The following is a 27,894-nucleotide window of genomic DNA, read 5'->3' as shown; positions in this document are numbered from 1 at the left end:
GCCCGGGCAACATTGTCGCCGCTGGAGAGAGCTGGCGCTGTTGCATTTTTCTGTCGGTGCATATCTGCCCGTGCTTTACTTTTTTTTCCTCTCTCTTTCTGCCTCGTACTCCCCACCCCCCTCTCTGTAAACTACACACACGTCGCCCCTGTCAGAGTGCTGTGTCTGCTTAGGACGCAGCAGATGTTCCTGGCTGCATTTTTGTCTCTCTCTCTTTGATTATTTGCCTGAGGCTCTGGGGACTTGCGCGCAAACCTGGAGGCGATGTGCCGCTGATCCCGTCTGCGTCGTTCACAGAGACAGACAGACAGACAGAGAGAGAGAGGGAGAGAAATTCATTTCGGATGGATTTGGGTGCGGCAATCTTACTGTAAGAAAGGAACCAGAGTGGGGAGAGTTATTTAAAAAAAAGATAAAGCAGCAGGGGGGAAGGAAGAGTCACATCAGCTCCTTCCTGAAGGTGAAACTGGGCGATAGGAGACTTTAATTTTCTCTGTCTTCCTCGTTGCCGTTTTTGTTTTAATGAGACTTATCGAGTCTTGGGAAATGCCGTGGATTGCCCGCCGTTTCCTGCTTTGAAAGGACTTGGTAGTGTTTTTTCACTACCTTTCCCCCCCCCCCTTCCCCATTGTCGTCTCTTACTCCATTTTATATTATTTTATTTCGCGTGCGAACCTTTAAATTCAGCGAAGGATCTGAAAGTTACTTCCGAGACGACAAACAGCGAGGGACTTGTTTGCGTTATTGGAGGGGAGGGGGGAGAAAAAGGGGGAAAAAAAACTTGAAAAACTTCGCCGCACAAAAGATTTAATTGGTGTAACTACCATCGACAGGGGCTTGTGCTGAGAACTCGCGAGTTTTCATTTAATTTTGTTTTAATATTTACCCCCCCCAATTAAAAAAAGACACATTGTTTGGACCTGCCTCTGCATTAAATTTACCCCCCCCCCCAAAAAAAAACGCGGAGCTCCCCTGAATCGAACCTTTGTGGATTGTTTTGAAGTTTAAATCGGAAGCCGATGAAGAAGCGGGCCGTCTGGATCAGTGGCGAGTGAAGGTAAAATGGCTTGTGTTTGGAGTTTGTTTTCGGCTTGGTTTCTGCTCGCCTTCGAGAGAAGGCCTAGACACACTTTCCTAACCAACACCCCCCCCCCCCCCAAAAAAAAACCTCCCAGTGCTGTGCCAACTTCGTGAACGACACATCCAAACCCGGTTTTCTTTCTTTAAAATCCAAAACATAGGAATCTAATCGACAGATAAGTATTGTTTATTCTGGAGAGAAGAGAAGGAAGTTTTGCATTCGAGGTGTTTAAACCTTGACCGGTTGAGGCTGTTCAAGGTCTGAGCGTTATCAGACAGAGATCCCTTTGTTTAACTTCAGGGCTTGAACCGAAGCAGCTTATTGCATCAACACTGGTACGTTCACAGTAACGGTGTTAAAAGATAAACGTTGTCTTTACTTGATCGGATAATTGGTTTAATATTAGAAAGAGGCACCTGGCACATCTTCCGGATGACAGGAAGCAAATGTTAACCCGTATGCTACCCCTCCCTGTCTGATGAAACCTTGACCTCGTTTTCTAATTCCTGCTGCCGGTCCCCCCAAAAAAATCGACTGTTGAAAAATTTCGGAGTCTGTCTTTGTCTCAACAAAGAGATATTTATCTTTTTATGCGAGGGCTGATCTCACATCTATCCAAGTGGTTTGCGATCAAAATTCAGTCACCATCTAGTTTTGTGTGAACAGAAGAGTGTAAGTATGTTTGGCTTTGAGTTGCAGTTCCTTCGTGTTTAACTGAATCTTGGTGCTCTGTGGTTTGTAACTCACTGAAGTGTGAAGCTGTCATCAAAACTTTCACAACAATAATTTTGCTTCTTATGCGCAGTTCCCAGAAATGTACTTTGGACAAGTGGTCCAATACAGCCGATGACATGTACATAAACAGATTGCCTAATTTATCTTAAGGCACATCTATATAGATAATGGAGTGGATGTCGCAGTGTTGTTTTGTGATGGTGATGTGTTATACAGTACATGGATTCTTGAGATGCTGTGGCCATGTGAACCTTTACCTGCATAGAGTCATAGAGATGTACAGCACAGAAACAGACCCTTCGATCCAACATGTCCATGCCTGCCAGCTGTCCAAACCTAATCTAGTCCCATTTGCCAGCACTTGGCCCATATCCCCCCAAATCCTTCCTATTCACATACCCATCCTGATGCCTTTAAATGCTGTAATTGTACCAGCCTCCACCATTTCCTCTGGTAGCTCATTCCATACAAGTACCACCCTCTGTATGAGAAAGTTGCCCCTTAGGTCTCTTTTATATCTTTCCCCTCTCACCCTAAACCTATGCCCTCTAGTTCTGGACTCCCTGACCCCATGGAAAAGACTCTGCCTATTTACCCTATCCATGCCCTCAATTTTGTAAACCTCTATAAGGTCACCCCTCAGCCTCCAACGCTCCAGGAAAACAGCCCAGCCTGTTCAGCGTCTCCCTATAGCTCAAATCCTCCAACCCTGGCAACATCCTTGTAAATCTTTTCTGAACCCTTTCAAGTTTTACAACATCCTTTCTGATAGGAAGGAGACCAGAATTGCACGCAATATTCCAACAGTGGCCTAACCAATGTCCTGTACAGCCGAAACATGACCTCCCAACTCCTGTATTCAATACTCTGACCAATAAAGGAAAGCATACCAAATGTTGCCTTCACTATCCTATCTATCACTTTCAAGGAGCTATGAACCTGCAACACTCCCTAGGACCTTACCATTAAGTGTATCAGTCCTGCTAAGATTTGCTTTCCCAAAATGCAGTACCTCACGTTTATTTAAATTAAACTCCATCAGCCACTTCTCAGCTCATTGGCCCATCTGATCAGGATCCTTTTGTAATCTGAGATAACTGCCTTCGTTGTCCACTACACTTCCAATTTTGGTGTCATCTGCAAACTTACTAACTATACCTCTTATGCTCACATCCAAATCGTTTATATAAATGATGAAAAGTAGAGGACCCAGCACCGATCCTTGTGGCAAACCACTAGTCACAGGCCTCCAGTCTGAAAAACAACCCTCCGCCACCACCCTCTGTCTTCTACTTTGAACCAGTTCTGTATCCAAATGGCTAGTTCTCCCTGTATTCCATGAGACCTAACCAGTCTCCCATGATGTTATGATCTGGATCACTGGTTATTGATGGTGGAGGCTCCAGTGTTCTGTCTGTCATGTGGCTGACCGGAAATGTCTCCCACCATTGCTATCTGTCATTGGCATGTTTTTGAAGGATTTTCAGGTTGTTATTCGATATTCCACTTGGGGAAACCTGTAGTCTTCTGGATTTAATATCAAATTCAACAAGTTTAGGGCTTGAGCACCTTTTTTCCATGCTTCTGATCTCCACTGCCCACCCCCACCCCCATCTACCAAGCCTTGTCATAACATGAGATGGAAATGTGTTGCTGGAAAAGCGCAGCAGGTCAGGCTGCCTGACCTGCTGCGCTTTTCCAGCAACACATTTCCATCTCTGATCTCGAGCATCTGCGGACCTCACTTTCTCCTTGTCATAACATGGGCTACCACCACACAAGATCCATTGCCAGTTACTAATTGTCCCCATTAGCAGCTGTTCATTCTCCTGGGCTGGGATTTATCCTCTCCTTTGTCCAAATGTTTTTCTTTTGTCTTTGGGCTCTATCTCCACTTGTCGTTTATTTTCCCTCATCCCCTCCCTAACTTTTTTTTTAAAACAAAAATCCTTTTCCTAGTTGCCATGAGCCCTTAAGGAAGGGTCATTGGAACCTGAAACATTAACTCTGATTTCTCTGCACAAATGCTGCCATACCTGATGAGGTTTTCCAGCAATTTCTGTTTTTGTTTAATATTCAGTCTGTTTGGCCGCATTACAAATGCACATTTCTTGACCATCGAGTCTTGGGATGGGATTTGAATCTGGAGCTTTTGGCTTAGACACAGGAACACAAACCACCCTGCCACAAAAAACCTGGCAGTGTCTTTTTTTTTATTTGATCAAAGGATGTGGGAATTGCTTGCTGTGCCTGAATAGCAATTACAGTAGGTGTGGAATCGCATCTAAGCCAGACCAAGTAAGGACAGAGAATTTCTTTCCTTGAACAACATGAATGAACTAGTTGGGTTTTTATGACATTGACAATCGTAACCTGGTTTTTGTTAAGCCAGCTTTTCATCCAGAACTTTTTAAAGCTGAAATCGAATTTCACCATATGCTATGTGGAATTTGACCCCATGTCACTAGAACATTGACCTGAGGTTTTGAGTTGCTACTCCAGTGACATAACCGCTACCTCACCATCTCCAAAATAAAAAAATGAGGGTGTCAGCTATTCAGTAATATTTCTACAGTACTCAGTCATTGTAGATCCAGTGTAAACTGGGATGCACTTGTTCATTGCAAAAAGGTGTGAATTAAGCCTGTCTCTGTAGTTTGGTATATGTATGTTTGAGAAAAAGAGTGCTGGTCTATGTAAAGAAAAGTAAGACAGGGAGAGTAATTAGATAGCTTTTCCAATTAGTGGCAGACCAAATGGCCTTTGGAATGCTGTAGGATTCCTTAATTTTGTAGTGCTGTACGTTGTGTATGAGATTTGGAATATCCAAAACAACAGGTTATCTGGTCAACTGAGAGTTATTCAAGAGGCCTTCCAGAAGGCAGACATATCTGATAAGGAAGGTTTATAGTTTGGAATGAATGACTGCTGCTGTGAAGTGTTGACTAGATATATAACAGTCTTACACCCGGGTGTGAAGCCTGCAGTGATTGAGTTATGGTAACACAGTCAGTTACTGCCCAAGTTATGTACCGTCAACTTATCACATTGTGTATAGAGGGATGGAATTATCCATACTAGCTGTTGTCTGCCTAGATTAGATTTATTTAATATTGTCACTTGTACCTAGGTGCAGTGAAAACTCGATAATGTCACCACATTCTGGTGCCATCTTGGATTACAGAATACATTACTGAATAAATTGTACAAATACTGAATAAATTAATATTGAGTTGATATTACTAAAACTGGAACAGCTTCAAAAGTTCATGTTTCTCTCTCTACAGCCTTCATCCTCTCTGCTCCTCCAGTTGTTGCCATCTGACATGGTCCCCAGGGTCCTGGCAATGTGCTCCTTTACTGCCATCGCCAGTGTCAATGCATCTGCGTCTGCCACCTCCAAGCTGGACGTGGTCACGTTCCATGGGTCCCACTTAATTTGAGGTCTTGTCAGTTTTCTTCAAGTTATCATCTCTGGGGTGAGCATAACTAGGAATTCTTCAGTGTCAGCCCGGCCCAATGTTAAATTTTTGTCAACAGGAGATTGGAACAAGGTCAGAATTTTATAGTAGACAGAATAATTTGGAACTTGGGTAAAGTAAGTTAATAATTCTGGAATGGTAGACGTAACACTGAATCCACAATGCTTTCCATTTGATATCCCAATAAACATCCTCATAAACCCTACGGCTTTCTATACGTATGTCAGGAGTAAAAGAATGACTAGAGTAAGATTAGGGCTAATCAAAGGTTGTAGTGGGAATTTGTGTGTGGAGTCAGAGGAGATCAGGAAAACGCTAAATGAATATTTTTTGTCAGTAATCACACTGGAAAAAGATAATGTTGTTGAGAAGAATACTGAGATACAGGCTACTAGACTAGACTGGATTGAGGTTCACAAGGAGGAGGTGTTAGCAATTCTGGAAAGTGTAAAAATAGGTAAGTCCTCTGGCCGGATGGGATTCATCGTAGGATTCTCTGGGAAGCCAAAGATAAGATTCTTGAGCCTTTGGCTTTGATCTTTATGTTGTCATTATCTACAGGAATAGTGCCAGAAGATTGGAGGAGAACAAATGTTGTTCCCTTGTTCAAGAAGGGGAGTAGAGACAACCCTGGTAATAGACCGGTCAGCCTTCCTTTGGTTATGGGTGAAGTGTTGGAAAAGGTTATAAGAAATAGGATTTATAATTACTTAGAAAGGAATAAGTTGGTTAGGGGTAGTCAACACGGTTTTATGAAGGGTAGGTTGTGCCTCATGAACGTTATTGAGTTCTTTTGAGAAGGTGACCAAACGGGTGGATGAAGGTAAAGCGGTTCATATGGTGTATATGGATTTCAGTAAGGCATTTGATAAGGTTTCCTTTACACAAAATACAGAGGCATGGGATGTGAGTGATTTAGTGGTTTGGATCTGAAATTGGCTAGCTGAAAGAAGTCAGAGGGTGATGATTAATGGGAAACGTTCACCCTGGAATTCAATTACAAGTGGGGTACCGCAAGGATCTGGTTAGTGGCCACTGCTGTACAGTCATTTTTATAAACAACTTGAATGAGGGCTCAGAAGGATGGGTTAATAAATGTGGGTGACACTAAGGTCGATGGACATGTGGATAGTGCAGAAGGATATTGTAGGTTACAGAGGGACATAGATAAGCTGCAGATGTGGGCTGAGAGGTGGCAAATTGAGTTCAATGGGGCAAAGTGTGAGATGATTCACTTTGGAAGGAGCAACAGAAATAAAAAGTACTGGGCTAATGGTAAGATTCTTGGCAGAGTAGATGAGCAGAGAGATCTGTGTCCATATATATAGATCCCTGAAGATTGCCACCCAGGTTGATAGGGTTGTTAAGAAGACATACGCTATGTTGACTTTTAGTAGAGGGATTGAGTTTTGGACCTGCAAGGTCATGTTGAAGCTGTACAAATGCTGGTGCGGCCGCACTTGGTGTATTGTGTACAGTTCTGGTCACCCATTATAGGAAATATTATGCGGTAGCTTTGGAGAGGGTTCAGAAGAGATTTATCAGGATGTTGCCTGGTATGGTGGGAAGGTCTTATGAGAAAAGGCTGAGGGATTTGATGTTTTTTTCGTTGGAGAGAAGAAGGTCGAGCGGTGACTTAATTGAGACATAAAATAATCAGAGGGTTAGATAGGGTGGACAGTGAGAGCCTTTTTCCTCGGATGGTGATGGCTTGCACAAGGGGGTATAGCTTTAAATTGAGGGGTGATAGATATAGGGCAGGTGTTGGAGTTAGTTTTTTACTGAGTTGTAGGGGTGTGGAACGCACTGCCTGCAACAGCAACAGTAGTTGCTCACCAAGTTTAAGGATATTTAATTGGTCATTGGATCGATATATGGATGAAAATGGAATAGTGTAGGTTAGATTGGCTTCACGGGTTGGTGCAGCATCGAGGACCGAAGGGCCTGTTCTGCGCTGTAATGTTCTATGTTTGAAATGGTGTAATCCTGGTCGAATATGATCATCTATTGGGTAATGTGTTCTATTCTTGGTTTAGAGGGTATTAGGTCAAAGCCTACTATAGTAAGTTACTGAGTTGATCAAATCTGGTAATTTGTGAAGCAACAACAGAGAAATACAAATAAAAATTAATTTAGTTGTTAAAAATCTATTTCTGCCACACGTGACCTCAGGGAGAAACCTGTTCTCCCTGTTCCTCATTAATGACCTCAACCATTAGGGAAATTGAATGTGCGCCGTTGGTGCATCACAATCCAGTGTCCAACCACCTGACTTGTCTTTGCAGTTGCCAACTGTGGTGAAGTTCTCTAGAGTTTGGTGAGTGTATCCACATGCTTGTACACAAGCAGTGACACCTGCTGATGTGAGAAAAATCATTTCTGTGCTGGAGGTAATTCCTTTTTAAGATTAGTGTTTGACGATGTAGCTGGTGAAAATTGGAAGAAGTATTACATGCATTGGCTTTGTAGGAGTGCTTGGTATTGAAGCCAGTTGCTAAATGTGATAAAAGATTTACAACACTTTTGATGCATTTTTAAAGTAACATATTGTGTTTAAGGGCTGAAAGATTTCTCCACTCTGCAGTAGTTGTGCGTTGGTTAACAGCTTGTCCAGTTATGACATTATTTTGGTTTAGTGTATCTAAATGTGGATGCTGTTGAGGGGAATGCAGGTTCCCTCTAAATATTGCAAATGCTGCTGGTGTTAAGGAATGGAAAAAGCACAGTTGTTGTTAAGACTAACAATAACTGAAGCCCTGTGTTTCAGAGCTTGTAATGCAGTTCAAGTACAGCAGCAACACTGACATCTACCCAGCGAAATGGAAAATTGCCCAGGTATGTTCTATCTGCAAAAAAACCAGGCAATAGGCGATCATTCCCAACCAGGAAAACCAAAAAAGGGCAAATTTAATCCAATAATTTCTACCTCATCAATTTACTTTATCAGTAAAATCATGGAATGGGTTGTTCGCAGTAATCTGTTTGCTTATCTTTGGTTTGGGTTCCATGTCCCATGATAGTATTGGTCGGAACATTGCATCAGGGAGCCCAAATAGAATTGAAGTCATAGTTATCACAGAGTTAGTTGTGGCTTTGGGAGGCCATTCATCGCAGTACCAGAACATTACAGAAGTTCTAAGGGGCAGTGTCCTCGCTCTGACTCTTCAACTGCTAATTCATGAACTTCTCTACATCATACGGTCAGAGGTGAGCATATACGCATGCAGAGAAGTTCAGTTTCTTTGTGACTTCTCGGTTACTGAAGCAGGTCAATGTAAGATGCACTGAGACCTGGATAGTATTTGGTCTGATAGGTAGCAAGTAACACTGTGGGGCGACATAGTGGCTTAGTGGTTAGCACTGCTGCCTCACAGCACCAGGGACCTTGGGTTTGATTCCATCCTCGGGTGACGGTCTGTGTGGAGTTTGCATGTTCTCCTCATGTCTGCGTGGGTTTCCTCCCACGATCCAAAGATGTGCAGGTCAGGTGAATTGGCCATGCTAAATTGCCCACAAGGATGTGTAGGTTAGGTGCATTAGTCAGGGCTAAATATAGGATAATAGCTTAAGGGGATGGGTCTGGGTGGGTTACTCTTCGGAGAGTTGGTGTGGATTTGTTGGGCCGAAGGGCCTGTTTCCAAACTGTAGGGATTTTAAACACTGCTCAAGTGCCAGGCAGTTAGTATTTAGAACAAGAGAGTGTCATTTCATTTCCTCTTGACATTCAATGGCAATGCTATCATTGTACTCACCACTTTCAACTCCCTGGAAGAAGCAGAACAGAATCTTGGAGTTCAACATAAGTGATTTAACTTTTGGCTCATGAAAGCCTTTTCAGCATTAACTGGACACCAGTCCAGGAGTATGCTGGAATAGTCCCTACTTGCCAGGAAGAGTGCAGCTCCAAACACAAGAAATTTGATACCGAGACAAAGCAGCCTGCTTGATCAGCACCATGTGAAGTACATCATTGCAAACATTTTAAGTCAAATGGTTGGCAGAAAATGAACTGATTTGTCCCATCGTCGAAACGTATTATCTTCATCCAACCCCCAGAGTCGCTGGACTCAAAACATTAATGCCGTTTTCTCTTCACAAATGTTGCTTGGCCTGCTGACTTTCTCCAGCAATTTCTGCTGTTATTTGTCTCCGATCTCCAGCATCTGTAGTTCCTTGTTTTAACTTGCCTTGGGTATTGGTCAAATAGCTAAATCTTAGGTTTTCTACCCAATCTATTGAATAAAACATATTTTGAGTGAAAATGCAATTAAGATAAGGAGAAGGTTAAAGTTTTCTTGGATATGCCGAACTTAATACTCTAAAATCATATAAAAGGAAATATCCTAAAGATTACCATGTGGCTGTTTAATTCCATTTTTTTTCCTAAGTGTGGTCATCTGTCAACAGTCTCCCTTCCTTTTCCCTATCAGATTTGATGTGTAGCTGTTTAAAATCAGTTTTCAAATCCAAAACAGTGCTTAATTCATTGTCCCTGTATGAAAATTAGTCACTTCAAAACCCGAACATCAGTATAGCCAGCCAGCATACCAACTGCTGGTTGCAAAGGGATCTTAGGTGCTCAGGATATTAAGCAAGTCAGGGATTTTTCATGAAGAAGTATGAAGCCTGAAGTACTGTAATGAGTTTCAACAAGGTTTTTTTTTACTTTAAAATCATTAAGTTGAAGAGGAAGAGATGATCTGGAGCTAGGTTAAGATGCACTTTAGTGACTGTCTAGTGACTTTGGATTTTGAACTGAATAGCTTAACCAGATTTGCAATTATTGTTAAACTTGAGTAGTATTCAGTTGTGTGAGGATCTGCAAATTTGATTGTCATGTAAAATTCAAAATTACATTTTTAGTGTGGATAAATGTACGATGAAAGCATTCAAACGATGGTGGATATACATTTGCTGCAAGATAGGGAAAAGTGTTCAAAAAGACAGGAGTAATACACTCGGGATTTTATATGTCAAATCATTCAAGAGTAGCAAGTATTGAACTGACTGGAACAAAATTACTTTTACATTTAAATTTAAAGGGTAGTTTGGGGAAACAGTAATTCTTTGGGGATCTTTTGAGTGGATAAGACGCCAGGGAAGCAATGAAATACTAGGTGCAATCGAATGGAGAAGCACCAGCTTTTCAGTTTTGAAAGAGATGGTGAGATTTGACCAAATAAGACCATAAGATATAGGAGCAGAATTGAGCATATCAGCCCATCGAGTCCGCTCTGCCATTCGATCATGGCTGATATGTTTTTCACCCCCATTCTTCTCCTTCTCTGCAGAACCTTTGATCCCCTTACTCATCAAGGGCTTATCTACCTCTGTCAGTCAATGATTTGGACCCCACCACCGAGAACATCTTCCCCTCCCCACCCCTCCCTGCCTTCTGCGAGGACTGTTCCCTTCGACTGACCTCTGTCTGTGCTATTCTCCCCACCAACCCCCCTGAATCCCCAGGTACCTTCCCCTGCAACGGAAAAGATGCAAAATCTGCAGATAGACCACATCCTTCACCTCTATGCAGGGCCCCAGAAAGTCCTTCCACGCAATACAGAGGTTCACCTGCCTCTCTTCAACCTTGGTTTACTGCATCAGGGAGACCAAATGTAAACTTAGGGAACAGTTCACTGAGCATCTCAGCAAGGGCTGTCCAGACCTCCCAGTCACTGCCATTTTAATTCCCTTTCACACTCCCTTTCTGCCATGACCATCCTTGGCCTCCTCCATTTCCACAATGAACCAAACCACACATTGGAAGAACAACACCTCATCTTCCCCCTGGGCAGCTTACAGCCCTGAGGACTCAACATTGACTTCTCCAATTTCAAATAACCTCCCTTCCCATCCCCGACATCCTTCCCAGCCACTCTCCCTCCCTTCCACTCCTCCCTGCCACCAACTGGATTCATTCCTCCCATTGACCAACCAGGTCGTACCCTCTGCCTGTCTTCACCTGCACCCGCCACCCCCTTTTTCAGCAGCTCCCCCCACACCCACCACCAGTCCTGAAGAAGGATTACACCTGAAACGTGACTTCTCCACCTGATGCTTTTGGCTTGCTGTGTTCTTCCAGCCTCCTGTCTGTCTACTCCACAGCCTTCTCAGGCAATGAGTTCCACAGATTCACCACCCTGTGGTTGACAAAATTCCTCCTCATTTCAGTTCTAAAGGTTTATTTTTTCACTCTTAGGCTGTGCCCTTGGGTCGTAGTGTTTCCTATTAGTGAGAACGTCTTCTCTATGTCCACTGTATCCAGGCCTCTCGTTATTCTGTAAGTTTCAATGAGATCACCTCTCATCCTTCTAAATTCCAAGTACATACCCACTGTCCTCAAACTCTCCTCATGTGAGAAGCTCTTCATACTTATAGATCATTCTTGTAAACCTCCTCTGGACCCCCCTTCAAGGCCAGCACATCCTCCCTTAGATTTGGGGCATGAAACTGCTCATAGTATTCCAAATGTGGTCTGACCAGAGTTTTATACAGTTTCGGAAGTATACTTCTGCTCTTGTATTCTAGCCCCCTCAAAATGAATGCCAACATTGTATTTGCCTTCCTAATTGCCAACCGAACTTGCATGTTAACCTTAAGAGAATTCTGAACTCAGACTCCCACATCTTTGTGCTTTTTATTTCTGAAGCCTTTTCCTATTTAGAAAATAGTCTGTGCCTCTATATTTCCTAACAAAGTGCATAACCTTACACATTTCCACATTGTATTCCATCTGTCACTTCTTTGTCCACTCTCCTAGCCCGTCCAAGTCCTCTGCAGCCTTGCTTCTTCCTCAACGCTACCAGCCCCTCCACCTTTGTGATATTGGCAAACCAAGGATTAATCCCTTCAATTCCTTCGTCCAGATTGTTAATGTATAACTAGCACAGTTGTGGTCCCAACATTGACCCAGCAAAACTTTAAAACACTGGCTGCAATCCTGAAAAAGACCCCATTATCTACACTCTCTACCTTCTGCCAGTCAGCCAATCCTCTATCCATACCAGTATATTGCCTCTAAAACCATGGGCTCTTGTCTTATTTTGCATCCTCCTTTGTGGCACCATGTCAGAGACCTTCTGGAAATCCAAATAGATCATATCCACTGGTTCTCCTTTGTCTAAGTTGCTTATTACCTCCTCAAAAGATTCTGACAGACTTGTCAGGCATGACCTCCCTTTGACAAAGCCCCATTGACTCAGCCCTGTAATCTCATTTTAATAGTGGACTTTAAATTCTTGCCAACGACAGAGGTCAGGATAACTTTCCTATCTTCTGCCTCGCTCCTTTCTTTAAACAGAGAAACGGTATTTTTCAATTTTTTTTCAACCTACTGAAATCTTCCTTTTAATACAATTTCCGCAAGTTCAGCATCAAAGAAAACTTTTGGGTCATTATGAATGTTCTAGCCTTTTTGAAGGAAATATGTGATCTTTTACCTTATATACACAAGATGCCTTTGATTTTATGCTTTATTGGATGATATGGGCATTTTGAAACAGATCATTGAGTTGGAAATGCAGTAAATAACAATTTTAAATTGCACCTATCATGATCTCCAAATGTCTGAAATTATTTATTGTCAAAGTGTGGTGCTGGAAAAGCACAGCAGGTCAAGCAGCATCCAAAGAGCAGGAGAGTCGATGTTTCGGGCATAAGCCCTTCATCAGGAAATCCTGGATTCCTGATGATGGGCTTCTGCCCGAAATGTTGATTCTCCTGCTCCCCGGATGCTGCCTGACCAGCTGTGCTTCTCCAGCACCACATTTTTCAACTCTGATCTCCAGCAGATGCAGTCCTCACTTTCTCCTGAAATTATTTTATTGCCAGTGAAGTACTTCAGAAGTGTAGCCTTGTAGTAATGTACTGAATGGGCCGTTTTCAGTATCTGACTTTGCTTTGTGTATTGGTACATACATTTCCAGTTTCATATATTCATTATTCATATAATGAGGGTGCCCAGCAGCTGAAGAGAAATGTCATGAGAAATTCACTAGGATTAGCACATTATGTCTTGATGTAACCCAATCAGACATTACTTCTGTAATTCTCTTGATCTTACACTTCACCTTGTGAATATTATATTGTGCCTTCCAGCTCTCAACCTTGATGGTTTAACCCAGAGCAAAGATCCTCTGAATTTGATTGATGCAGTTACACTTCATCAACTCTGGTGACAGTTGGACTGTTAGTTCTGTTCCTTTTCCCAGCACCTCCCTGTTTTTTTTTTTGGTCATGAAAATCCAAGCTGCTTTGTCTGTTTTCTGACTTATCTCTCAGTATTTCAGACATGTCATTGCTTAGGTTTAATTTGAAGAGATTCTCAGTTTGGTTTTTAATCCAAGATGGAGGACAGGAAAAAATTCTGGCTATAAGAGCTGCTCCTTTTTTTTTTGAGGTATTTTAGGTGTTGGAGGTGATTTCCTCAAATTCAAGGACCAGCAATTAGTGTTGTCAATGCTGTTGCATTGTTTTGGAACTTTGGAAAAAGTCAAAACAACAGTTTAAAAGGGAGAAGAGCAGACAAAGGAAGCACAGGGTGAGGACAGTGCAGGGGAGAGAGAGAAAACCTGTACAGTTACCGCCTTTGCTGTTTGAATTCGTGTATAGCTGGACATCGGAGTGCATCTGGGAAAATTAACAAACCGTGAGTATCACAACTAACCTTGGAGGAACTGTTGGGCGAAGTTCACAGCACAGAATCGGATAAGTTAATCGTTGTTTTAAGTCTGTCCAAGAGAAAGGCTGTATTAGTGAGTACAGTGGGTTCTTTTTTGATATGTTTTTGGAGATAAGTCTTTTGATTAAAGTTAAAATATAAGTCTTAGCTTTTAATTTAATCTGGGGCAGTGTTTGTAGAGGAATAAGACAGTGTTATTTTCTGGGTCTGTAGATTGTGAAGGAGCAAAAATGGCCGCCTTGTCAGATGTGGGAGTTTAAAGAGAGTTTAAGGGTTACTGCAGATTATACCTGCCATAAATGCTGTTGGATGCGAATCTTATCAGATCGAGTGGATCAGCTGGAGAGACAGATAGAAGCGATGAGGAATTTGCAACAGTATGTGATGGATGGCAGTTATAGGAAGGGGGGAAAGTCTCCAATACAGTCACATAGATGGGTTAACTCCAGGAAGGGTGAGAGAGGTTGGCACCTAGTGCAGGAGTCTTTTGTGGATATGCAGCATCCAGGGAACAGGAGATTCGACGTTTCGGGCACAGGCCCTTCCTCAGGAACCCCCAACGACATTCCTGAGGAAGGGCCTGTGCCCGAAACGTCGAATCTCCTGTTCCCTGGATGCTGCCTGACCTGCTGTGCTGTTCCAGCAATAAAGTTTCAACTTTGATCTCCAGCATCTGCAGACCTCACTTTCTCCTCTTTTGTGGATATACCCATTTCAAACAGGTATGCTGTTTTGAAAAATGGAGGGGGTGATGGATTCTCAGGAGAACGTAGCACAAACAGCCAAGTGTCTGGTACTGGGACTGGCTCTCGTGCAACGATGGGTATGTCGGCTTCCAAGAGATCAATTGTGTTAGGGGATTCTGTAGTCTGAAGTTCAGACAGATGTTTCTGTGGCCAGCAGAGAAAAAGCAGAATGGTGTGTTGTTTCCCTGGTGCCAGGATCAAGGATGTCTCCGGGTGCAGAATGTTCTCACGGGGGAGAGGGGCCAGCAGGAGGTCATTGTCCACATTGGAACCAACGACATTGGAAGGGAAAATAAGACTCTGAAGGGAGATTACAGAGAGTTAGGTAGAAATTTAACAAGGAGGTCCTTGAGGGTAGTAATATCTGGATTACTCCCAGTGCTACGAGCTAGTGAGGGCAGGAATAGGAGGATAGAGCAGATGAATGCATGGCTCAGGAGCTGATGTAAGGGAGAAGGATTCACATTTTTGGATCATTGGAATCTCTTTTGGGGTAGAAGTGACCTATACAAGAAGGATGGATTGCACCTAAATTGGAAGGGACTAATATACTGGCAGGGAGATTTGCTAGAACTGCTTGGGAGGATTTAAACATAAGGTGGGGAGTGGGACCAAGGGAGATAGTGAGGAAAGAGATCGATCTGAGACTGGTACAGCTGAGAACAGAAGTGAGTCAAACAGTCAGGGCAGGCAGGGACAAGGTAGGACTAATAAATTAAACTGCATTTATTTCAATGCAAGGGCCCTAACAGGGAAGGCAGATGAACTTAGGGCATGGTTAGGAACATGGAACTGGGATATCATAGCAATTATGGAAACATGGCTCAGGGATGGGCAGGACTGGCAGCTGATACAAATGCTACAGGAAGGATAGAAAGGGAGGCAAGAGAGGAGGGGGAGTGGAATTTTTGATAAGGGATAGCATTACAGCTGTGCTGAGGGAGGATATTCCTGGAAATACATCCAGGGAAGTTATTTGGTGGAACTGAGAAATCAGAAAGGGATGATCACCTTATTGGGATTATATTATAGACCCCCGAATAGTCAGAGGGAAATTGAGAAACAAACTTGTAAGGAGATCTCAGCTATCTGTAAGAATAATAGGGTAGTTATGGTAGGGGATTTTAACTTTCCAAACATCGACTGGGACTGCCATAGTGTTAAAGGTTTAAATGTAGAGGAATTTCTTGTGTGTACAAGACAATTTTCTGATTCAGTATGTGGATGTACCTACTAGAGAATATGCAAAACTTGACCTACTCTTGGGAAATAAGGCAGGGCAGGTGACTGAGGTGTCAGTGGGGGAGCACTTTGGGGCCAGCGACCATAATTCTATTCATTTTAAAATTGTGATGGAATAGGATAGACCAGATCTAAAAGTTGAAGTTCTAAATTGGAGAAAGGCTACTGTGACCGTAATTCACTTGTCTTGGCTATAAAGTCTTGCTGAGATTTGAGCAATTCACTTTGGACAGGTGCTTAAATCTCTTTACTTCATTTGGTGTGTGCCATCACATTTTGCATAACTAGAAAATTTCTTGTCTGTGTTTGACATGGCACCAATTTTCTTTTGAATCCTTATTTAAGAAAAGAGGGGGAAAGATATCATACATTGTTTCTGTATGTTCAATGATGACTTGAAGGTTTTGGCTGACACTTATTTTTATGGATGAAATTTTGATTGGCTTTTACTGTTCACTTATCAAAATATAAGTGGTTTGTTTTGGTGCGAGTATTGTATCCTGTTTCAGAAATCCTCTGTCTGAACCAAGGAAAATGTAGGAAGACCTCTGGGCTAAGACATGTAGGTTAGAAATTGTGATTGATTTTTAGACTTTGTCCAAGTGATTGCATTGTTGTTCTTTACTGTGAGCCTTGGCTTACAAGCTCAGTTTTGCACTGAAAAAGTTGGATAATGGTGCCATGACTTAATGAAGAAATGTTTGATATGCCTGTATGTGAGCTTGTTTCCAGTTGACTATTGCAAGACTCTGACACCAACCAAACATGTGTTCAAGTCATCATCTTTTCCTTCTGCACTCCTCATATTCAAATGGTCCTGAATTTGTTATTGGTTTAGTCGTTGCCCTCTACAGATTGAAGTGAAACAAGAAATGATTACTGTATTTGGTTGAAATTTCATTTTACTCGCAAGTATTGATGAGTATTTTCTTTCCATTCAATTTAGGTTGCTACCTGTGTTCAAAAAGACCTGTGGTTGAAACTTTATTGCTGGAACAGCACAGCAGGTCAGGCAGCATCCAGGGAACAGGAGATTCGACGTTTCGGGCACAGGCCCTTCTTCAGGAATGGGCCTGAAGAAGGGCCTGTGCCCGAAACGTCGAATCTCCTGTTCCCTGGATGCTGCCTGACCTGCTGTGCTGTTCCAGCAATAAAGTTTCAACTTTGATCTCCAGCATCTGCAGACCTCACTTTCTCCTCAAAAAGACCTGTTACTAATAGTTCAGATTTCACTACTGATAAATATTGAATCGCATGGAACATTGTTTGTGTGAACTTGATAGTGAAGAAATTCATCCATCTACTGGTTTTGAGAGCATTTTTCTGAAATTTAGTGTGTATTGTCCAAATGACAAACATGCTTTCCCACTTTTTGCTGAGCTGGTAACAAGATATTGCAAAAGCATTGAATTCCTAATGCATCATAATTGCGACCCAACTGCTGTAGTAGGAGTGCTTTGAGTTCTCAAACATTGTATTGTTGCATACCATAGATTCCTTGGGGCCAGGTTCCCCTTCAAGTCACGCACCATCCTGACTTGGAACTATGTTGTTGTTCTGACATCACGGCTCGGTTGAAATCCTGGAAATCTACCTAAAAGCTTTGTTAACCGAATGGACTGCAGTGGTTCAAGAAGGAGCTCATTGCCCTCTTGAGGGAGATTAGAGATGGGAACCTTGTGAATGAATCGAAGTAAGATTTTTAGTCTGATCCCAGTACTTTTCACACACTTCAAATCTGAGGAAATCTTTGTGTTCTAATTTAGATTGTATCCATCACTGAAGTAACAATTTTAGGAATGTCTCTGTAAAAGCGTTACAATGTATGAAATTTCACAATTGTACAAGAACAAATAAGATCGAGTTACTGGTCCTTTGGGAGTTGAGATATCATATCTGTCATTGATGTTTGGGGATGTAAGGTGGGGTATGGGCATGTCTGTCACCTGAATCACAGTTTGCCGCAGGTTTTATTGCTTTAATCAATGCAAGCTTTGAAAACTTAAACATTGATTTATCAGTTTTGACTATAGAATGGAATATTGTCAAAAAGCTGTAGTGTCAGTTTCAGTGAATATGGTTTAATATATAGCTATAATTGATGGCATAACAGAAAATTACAAACCAATGTAAAATTTCTTAGATACAAGTTGAATTAATTTCCATAAAATTGAGAAATAGAAATAGCCCATCCATTGTGGCCTGCCTTTCCATGAGATCATGGCGGTTCTGAGAATCCTCATTCTTTACTTTCCTGGCTTTTCCCCTTAACCCGTGAGTGCCTTACTAATTAAAAATCTACCTTAGTATGCCAATAAATCTTTCTTTGGGTAAGGGGGTCCAAAACTGTTTACAGTATTCCAGCTGTGGTCTTAACACACGCGTTATATAGTTTTAGCAAGTCGTCTTTACTTTTATACTCCACTCCCTTTTAGTAAAAGGTCAGGCAGCGTCCGAGGAGCAGGAGAATTGACGTTTCAGGCATAAGCCCTGCATCAGGATGAAGGGCTTATGCCTGAAACGTCGATCCTCCTACTCCTTGGATGCTGCCTGACCTGCTGTGCTTTTCCTGCACCACACTTTTCGACTGATCTCCAGCATTTGCAGTGCTCACTTTCTGCTTTGAAAGAAAAGGCAACTTGCATAACAGCCACCAGCAGCACTTGCACACTTTTCTAATTTAAAGTGTGCTGGTGGCAAATTCTTTGGTTAAAGAGTACAAAATGTAAAAAATGTGTTCGGTTGCAGCCTTTGTGATTTATGCTATCTCAGCTGCTGTAGGTGGTATAACGATGCTGGTGGTTTTAGACAATAGTCTGGTGGAAAGTAGCATGACTAACTATGTATCAGTGTTAGCTAACACTGCAGAATTCTCTTACTTTGGTTTTGAGAAATGGAAACCATATGAAAAAAAAATCCACAAAGCTATTTAAGTCGTCTTGCATCTTTTAATGGTACTGATTTTCTTTGAGGGAAGAGGAATGTCTGGAGGCATACCGGAAATCCTGAGCACTTTTAATGGGACACATGCTACATAATCTGTCGTTACTTTGTCAAAGAGACATTTTGAAAAGGCAGCTTGTTGGGCACTTAGATTTTTCTGAGCCAGCTGCTGTGAGATTGGGTTTCCAGTTTCAGTTTAGCATGGTGTTGGCTTTTTGGAAAATAAAAAGCTCATTACAAGTATAGAATGAGCTGTGATCTGAAACACTATAGTGGTCTGATAGTTTTGGGCAGGTCTAATCTAGGCTGAAGATTGAATGCTCAGGGAGAGTTAGTATTATTGAACTTATCATCCTTGCGATGAGTTTTTAAATTCAGTCTTTTTTGCTATTCTTGGGTAATAGCAAAAGATCCCATTCCACTCCTTCAAGCTGAACAGGGAGTTCTCTCGTGTCCTGGCTAATGTTTATTTTTGAACATGCAAAAATTATTTGGTCATTGATTCATCTTTTGTTTATGTTTGAATATTTGACAGCCATCACTCATTAACTAGTGTAAAGGTGGGACATTGGAAGGTGTGAAAACTACTGTAATGTACAGTGGTGAGGGGAAGGAGAGAAATGGTGCTTCATTTTGAAACTGAATACCACTTGTTTGAGCATCTCAACAATTTACTCTATTTCACTTCCTCTTACATGTTTATATCCTACTGTCATTTTCATCTTGAATATTTTCTTTCTCAACAAAATTATCCATGTTGCTAGCTTTTGAGTTACTTTGTACTCCATATTTGTGAAATTATTGAAATTATCCATTGAGATCCATTGTTCAAAAGTTAACCTTAACATGGCAACTCACGATAATAGTTCAAATATTGTACGGTAAACTGACATGAAGGGTGGCTTTTCAAGAGTTCAGAATATTGACTTGATCACTGTGCGTGTTAGAATTATAACATGATTACAGTTACAGAATGGGAGCTTTTCAGACTGAGTACTGTCAGAGAAAGTGAGGACCGCAGATACTGTAGACTCAGAGTTGAAAAACGTGATGCTAAAAAAGCATAGCAGGTCAGGCAGCATCTGAGGAGCAGGGGAATCGACATTTTGAGCATAAGCCCTTCATCAGGCTTGAGTACTGTACTCCAGTTCGATTTCTGCAGGACAAAATGAGAGTCCCACTCTTTTCCCTTTGGTGTTTGTTTTTAATCATCAGGTGCTTATCCAATTTCCATTTGAAGGCCACAATTGAATCTGCCTCACCATACTTTCAGGCAATGTATTCTATATCCTAACCACACTTTGCATTCAGAGATAAAAGCAATTCCTTTTGTTGTTGGAGGGGATTCTAAGAGAGAGGATTTATACGCATTTGGAGAGGCAAGGACTGTTTAGGGATAGTCAACATAGCTTTGTGCATGGGAAATCATGTCTCAAACTTGATTGAATGTTTTTTTTTGAAGACATTAACCAAAAAGGTTGATGAAAGTAGAGCAGTAGACATTGTCTACATGGACTTTACAAAAGCCTTTGACAAGGTTCCACAAGGTAGACTGATTATTAAAGTTAGATCACATAAGATTTGGGAAGAGCTTGTCAAGTGGGTACAAAATTAGCTTAAAGGTAGGAGACAGAGGGTGGTGGGGGAGGCTTGTTTTTTGGACTGGAGGCCTGTGACCAGCAGTGTTCATAGGGATTAGTGCTGGGTCCACTGTTGTTTTCCATTTACATATTAACCAGTTAGATGAGAATTTAGGAGGCATGGTTAGTAAGTTTGCAGATGACACCAAAAATGATGGTGTAGTCGACAGTGAAGAAGGTTATCTAAGATTACAAAGAGATCTTGATCAATTGGGCCAATGAATTGCGGAATGTGGGATGGAGTTTATTTTGAATAAATGCGAGATGTTGCACTTTGGTAAATGAACAATGGCAGGACCTAAACAGTTACTGGTAGGGCCCTGGGTAGTGTTGTCAAAAGTACATATTTATTTGAAAGTTGCATCAAAGGTAGATAGGGTGGTTAATAAAGCGTTTAGCATGCTTGCCTTCTTTGGTCAGATCATTGAGTATAGGAGTTGGGATATCTTGTTGAGGTTGTACAGGATGTTGGTGAGGCTACTGTTCGAGTACTGTGTACAATTCTCATTGCCCAACTAAAGGAAGAATATTATTAAATTAGAGAGGATCCCGAAGATTTACAGGGATGTTATTGAAACTGGAGGGTTTGAGTTATAAGGAGAGGCTAGTAAAGCTGGGACTTTCTTCATGAGAGCTTAGGAGGTTGAGAGGTGACCTTTTTAAGAGATTTATAAAATCGTGAGGGTCACTGATAAGGTGAATAGTAAACATCTTTTCCCTCGGGTGGGGGAGTTCAAAACTGGGGATGTATTTTTAAGGTGAGGAGAAAACTTTAAAAGAGACTCCAGGGGCAGCTTTTTCACACACACACACTGGTTTGCATGTGGTATAAACTGACAGAGGAAGTGATAGATGCAGGTACACTTGAAACATTTAAGAGACATTTTGACAGCTAGAAGAATAGAAACAGAGGGATATGAGCCAAATGCAGGCATGGACAGGTTGTACTGTGCTGTATAGCTCTTATGCTGTTGGTTCCCGTATTAAACATCCTGTGTTGTCAACCCCTCTGCCAGTAGGGAGAGTTTAGTTCACCGAGATAAAAACAATGACTGCAGATGCTGGAAACCAGATTCTGGATTAGTGGTGCTGGAAGAGCACAGCAGTTCAGGAAGTATCCAAGGAGCTTCGAAATCGAAATCAGGAATAAAATGATGAAGGGCTTTTGCCCAAAACGTCGATTTCGAAGCTCCTTGGATGCTGCCTGAACTGCTGTGCTCTTCCAGCACCACTAATCCAGAGTTTAGTTCAAGCTGTATCCAGGCTCATTATGACTTTGACAGAGGAATCCATTGTCCTTGCAGCTTACTTCCCTCAAAGGAGAACAAACTATCTTCTCCAACCCATCTTCTCCATCCTTTCACACAACTCAAGTTCCTAATTGCTGCAATAATTAGCTTCTGGTCCATTTTACAATGCGTTGCTCAGAATAAAAACCATATTCCAGCTGAGGCCAAACCTGTTGTTTATAAAGGTTCATCAGAACTGGTTTCTTTTTGTGTGCTGTGGTTGTTTATAAAACCCTGGAGTCCTACATCGGATACTAACTGCTTTTTGAAAAGTGTCCTTCCACTCAACAATTTATGCACATGACCCCCAACCCTCTGGGTTCCTGCATCTCTTTGGGATTGTTTGCTTTACCTTGCCAATTCTCAGTCGTCGTCTTTTGTGTTGCTACATCTTAATCCTTATGACCCTACTGTTATTTTCAATTCTTCCCAACAGCGCAAACAAAGTGCTGTGCAGTATAAATGGTTCAGTGAAGCAGGCATGTTTGGCTTCCCACCTGTGTTTCAGGAATCCCTCCTGCGCCATCTCTGCAGCCATGCCTTCGTCTGTTACATCCTTCTGTTTCATCCTGCAAAACCATGCCTGCCAGACACATCTGGAGTTTAATACATTTTCAGCCCTAGTCATTAATTTTATTCCAAGCTTATTAAAATGTGCTTGTTGGGTCTTCTCTTTTATTGCTGATAGTCATAGACATGTACAGCATGGAAACAGACTCCTTGGTCCAACACGTCCATGCCGACCAGATATCCCAACCCAATCTAGTCCCACCTGCCAGCAGCCGGCCCACTTCCCTCCAAACCCTTCCTATTCATATACCCATCCAAATGCCTCTTAAATGTTGCAATTGTACCAGCCTCCACTACTTCCTCTGGCAGCTCATTCCATACATGCACCACCCACTGTGTGAAAAGGTTGCCCCTTAGGTCTCTTTTATATCTTTCCCCTCTCACCCTAACCTATGTCCTCTAGTTCTGGACTCCCCGACACCAGGGAAAAGACTGTCTATTTACCCTATCCATGCCCCTCATAATTTTGCAAACCTCTATAAGGTCACCCCTCAGCCTCCGATGCTCCAGGGAAAACAGCCCCAGCCTGTTCAGCCTCTTCCGAAAGCTCAAATCCTCCAACCCTGGCAACATCCTTGTAAATCCTTTTTGAACCCTTTCAAGTTTCACAACATCTTTCCGATAGGAAGGAGACCAGAATTGCACGCAATATTCCAACAGTGGCCTAACCAATGTCCTGTACAGCTGCAACATTACTTCCAACTCCTGTACTCAATACTCTGTGCAATAAACAAAAGCATATCAAACGCCTTCTTCACTAAGCTATCTACCTGTGACTCCACTTTCAAGGAGCTATGAACCTGCACTCCAAGGTCTCTTTGTTCAGCAACAGTCCCTAGGACCTTACCATTAAGTGTATAAATCCTGCTAAGATTTGCTTTCCCAAAATGCAGCACCTCGCATTTATCGGAATTAAACTCCATCTGCCACTTCTCAGCCCATTGGCCCATCTGATCAAGATCATGTTGTAATCTGAGGTAATCCTCTTCGCTGTCCACTACACCTCCCAATTTTGGTGTCATCTGCAAACTTACTAACTATACCTCTTATGCTCACATCCAAATCATTTATGTAAATGTCAAAAAGTAGAGGGCCCAGCACCGATCCTTGTGGCACTGTCCTGGTCACAGGCCTCCAGTCTGATGTTGTATTTACTATTATTATAATTGCCTGCTACCTTTTGGTCTTGCTTCCTTCGTATGGCTGCTTCCACATATAGCCGAGACATGCAAAATGAGGTGGACTTTGCTCATGTGGTGAATTTAAGAAGAACTATTATTGTCACTGCTGTTTATGACTGAAAACCCATTGGAAAACACAATGAACTTTCCTGCACGATCTGCTTGGTCCTCCTTGACTGCCTCTGGAAAACCTCCAAATACTGACATCTGTTTCTGTGTTGCTTTTTCAAATAAATTAATGCATCATCCTGATTGAGTATTGAGTTTGCATTGACCCCGAGGGGCTCTTTGTTTGAAATTGTATAAATTCATTGTTGCTTTTATTGGCTTCACAAAATCGTATACACACAAAGAGTCCCTTACTGATCAAGGTAAGTGGAATGTCCTGATGAGTGCAATTTGTATTTTAAGTGAACAGAAAAAGCAGGTCAGGTGGAAATTTGGAGTTGATGTGAATTGAGTGGTATGGTTAATTGTGTGCCTTATGGTTCAGTTCTAGGGCACCCAGTATTCTCCATGCCTGTGAATGATTTTTAAATAGATCTAGAGGTAGGAACATGAAATTTGAAATTTGCAGTTGCTAAATAAATACATGTGAGCGTTCATGCAAAGTGTGCATGTGTAAACAGGTCATAGAATCATAGAGATGTACAGCATGGAAACAGACCCTTCAGTCCAACCTGTTCATGCCGACCCGATATCCCTACCAAAACTAGTCCCACCTGCCAGCACCTGACCCATATCCCTCCAAACCCTTCCTATTCATATACCCATCCAAATGCCTCTTAAATGTTGCAATTGTTACCAGCCTCCACCACTTCCTCTGGCAGCTCATTCCATGCACGTACCACCCTCTGCGTGAAAACGTTGCCCCTTACGTCTCTTTTATATATTTCCCATCTCACCCTAAACCGATGCCCTCTAGTTCTGGACTCCTCGACCCCAGGGAAAAGACTTTGCCTGTTTACCCTACCCATGCCCCTCATAATTTTGCAAACCTCTATAAGGTCATCCCTCAGCTTCCAACGTTCCAGGGAAAACAGCCCCAGCCTGTTTAGCCTCTCCCTATAGCTCAAATCCTCCAACCCTGGCAAAATCCTTGTAAATCTTTTCTGAACCCTTTCAAGTTTCACAACATCTTTCCGATAGGAAGGAGACCAGAATTGCACGCAATATTCCAACAGTGTCCTGTACAGCCGTAACATGACCTCCCAACTCCTGTACTCAATACTCTGCCCAATAAAGGAAAGCATACCAAACGCCACCTTCACTATCCTATCTACCTATGACTCCACTTTCAAAGAGCTATGAACCTGCACTCCAAGGTCTCTTTGTTGAGCAACACTCCCTAGGACCTTACCATTAAGTGAGTAAGTCCTGCTAAGATTTGCTTTCCCAAAATGCAGCACCTTGCATTTATCTGAATTAAACTCCATCTGCCACTTCTCAGCCCATTGGCCCATCTGGTCCAGATCATGTTGTAATCTGAGGTAATCCTCTTCGCTATCCACCACACCTCCAATTTTGGTGTCATCTGCAAACTTACTAACTGTGTACCTCTTATGCTCGCATCCAAATCATTTATGTAAATGACAAGAAGTAGAGGACCCAGCACCAATCCTTGTGGCAGTCCTCCAGTATGAAAAACAACCCTCCACCACCCCCCTCTGTCTTCTACCTTTGAGCCAGTTCTGTAATTTGGAATCTGGCATTGAGCATTGATGTTTAGATTGGAAATCGGGCTGAAAGGGTTTGGGACAGGGTGGTAACAGAGAACTCTGTTTATGTGCAGTGTAAACACTGATGTGTATGCTTGTGACTGTTTTCCTTTGTAACCTCTGTGCATTTCTAATGTCACTGAGTTGAATTTATGAGGGTGTTTGCAAGTACTGGAGACAGAAAGAAACTATGATTTCATCAGTCTGATGTGCATTTGCCAGCTGTGAAAGAACATTGTAGTAACATTGTGTAAGAGAGACCTAACTAAACTTTTAATTGTAACATGTAAGCAATCAATTCAATTTTAGAGTTCTGTGGATTTGGGCGGTTTAGTAAGATAATAAATGATTGTTGCAATAGGTCACTTTATTTATTTGTGGGAAGTTATTTGTTGAACTGCTTTGTTATTTCTTTCACTATTAAGGATTATGATAATCTGTATTGGGAAGGAGCGTTTACCTGTGTCAAGACATGGAATAGTTTATTTTAAGGTAACATTGAGCCTAAATTTTTTTTGAGTATTTGATTGACACTTGCAGATGCTTGATGCAAGAATAAATGCATATCTTGATCCATATAGTCATGTGTACATCGTGTTTTCCTTTTTGTGAACTGATCCTCCATTTAAAACCAAAATTTGGCTGTTTCACTCTGCCAAATTAATGTGTGATTGAGTACTTTCATGTCAAGAAGCTTAATTTTGTTTTTTTTTGGGGTGGTGGTATGGATGAAGATTTGAGCTCACAGGAAAGAGGGTAATGCAGAATGTAATTAATGTTTTTTTTCCCCTTGTGAAAGAGGCCGCAGCTCACTTGAATTGTGCATATAGGCAGTTTACTGTTTCTCCTTTTCAGTTGTATTTTCTGTACTGAGGAGGTTAAATCAGATTAACTTGGGTACAACTCCTCTTTCCTTCTCCCACATCCTGCTAATTCCGAACAAGAGTCAGGGAAATGATTCTTCATCTTTTCCCTGCCTGACTGTAGCAATTTATGATTATTATTAATCTATTATCAGTAAATGACATGAAACTGAGCATCCAATGCTGTTTTATCCCTCCACGTTTAAAGAATGAAATACAATCTTTTGCATTATATCTGACCGATTTTCATTTATTTTACAGAATTCTGACTGCTAAGCAATGTCATAAATTATTCCAGATTGCTACTTTTTGGACTGAATACTGCAGTGTGTTTATGGAGCTTTGCTAAAGGATGTCAACACAATGTTGTTAGACTGTGGAGCTTAGATGCTTATTAACTTGTTCACTATTGGTGTTATATTGAATAGACAATTAAATCCTTTGTGGTCCTACTGATTTTGTCAAATTGCTCTGTCTGTGCTTTAATTCCCACACTGACATCATGATAAAGATGGCAAGCAAACCAGCTGTTTTGGAATGCAGTTATATGGTCATTTTCCTTATTTCTATGCTGTGGAGTGATCCCTACTTAATAGTAGTATATAAGTGAATTGCTGACCTTGATTTGGACACTAATCTGGAAATGATAAGTCGGCTTGTCTCAGTACTTGAATTTGACACTTTATGAAGTATAATTGGTGCTCATTTTATTACACTATCATTGAGTATAACAATTTCTAGCAGGCCTATTGGATACGCTACTATGTTCTATCAACTAAAGCAAAGTTTTTTTTTCTGTTCTCCCAAACATTGCATCAAATTATTCAAATTATGCATGGCTTATTTTTATTGGTCAAAATCATTACCGATTATGAATTAATGCTCCCATCTCTTCAAACTGTTCATGGCATCATTGTTACTGGTTGAAGCTAGCAATATTCTTTTCATGCTAAAATTGCTCAGCTCCCACATCTTTGCACCAGCTGTGATTCCACATTCAGGTGACCCCTTGGCTCAGTGGTCCATCAAGAATGTGCTTGCCTCTGAAAGTACCTCATTTCTAGCCTTTCCTCACTCATTATAGCAGAAACCATCATCCATGTCTCTCTATCGAGCATGATTTGACTTTGATAAAGGTGTATTGGGGTTTATATCACCGAATTCTACCTTGTTTAAATCCTAATTTTGTTACTTATCCAACTTAAGGAGTCATTAGCTGTCACTTGCCAATTTCTGTTGGTTTTCCAGTTCTCAGCATTTCAAGTTCAATTTTTTTGCTGTCATTTACACTATTTTCCTCATGATTTTGCCCATTTCTACCCTTGCTGCCACTGGGGCGGTTGACAGACTAGCTTTTGAGAAGTTGATTTCCCTTGGCTGAGGATTGTAGAACAAAGGACTGAGATAAAGAGCAATTTCTTTATTTAGAGGATTGTGAATCTTTGGAGTTCTTTGCCCAGAGGGTTGTAGCTGCACATTGTGTATGTTTAAGTGTTGATAGATATTTTCATCTTTCATGGAAAAAAGGAAAATAGGGAGCAGGTGGGAAAATGAAGTTGAACAGAAGAGGGGTGGCACAGTGGTTAGCACTGCTGCCTCACAGCGCCAGAGACCCAGGTTCAATTCCCGACTCAGGCGACTGACTGACTCTGTGGAGTTTGCACATTGTCTGCGTGGGTTTCCTTCGGGTGCTCCGGTTTCTTCCCACAGTCCAAAGATGTGCA

General features: G+C 41.7%; 1 long non-coding RNA gene across 1 annotated transcript; it reads left to right on the top strand.

The window, feature by feature from the left end:
- The first annotated feature begins 51 nt into the window (after positions 1-51).
- On the top strand, positions 52-27,761 carry LOC148151988 (uncharacterized). Its single transcript, XR_015761428.1, has 3 exons — positions 52-1,057; positions 25,733-25,799; positions 26,432-27,761. It is a non-coding gene; the product is annotated as an uncharacterized LOC148151988 (long non-coding RNA).
- The last annotated feature ends 133 nt before the right edge of the window (positions 27,762-27,894 follow it).

This window comes from Chiloscyllium plagiosum, unplaced genomic scaffold (assembly GCF_037043375.1).
Source record: "Chiloscyllium plagiosum isolate Xiang-an unplaced genomic scaffold, Cpla_swu_hap1 HiC_scaffold_2, whole genome shotgun sequence".
Taxonomy (NCBI): domain Eukaryota; kingdom Metazoa; phylum Chordata; class Chondrichthyes; order Orectolobiformes; family Hemiscylliidae; genus Chiloscyllium; species Chiloscyllium plagiosum.
The sequence above is the reverse complement of the archived record's forward strand: the minus strand, read 5'-3'. Positions and strand labels throughout refer to the sequence as shown.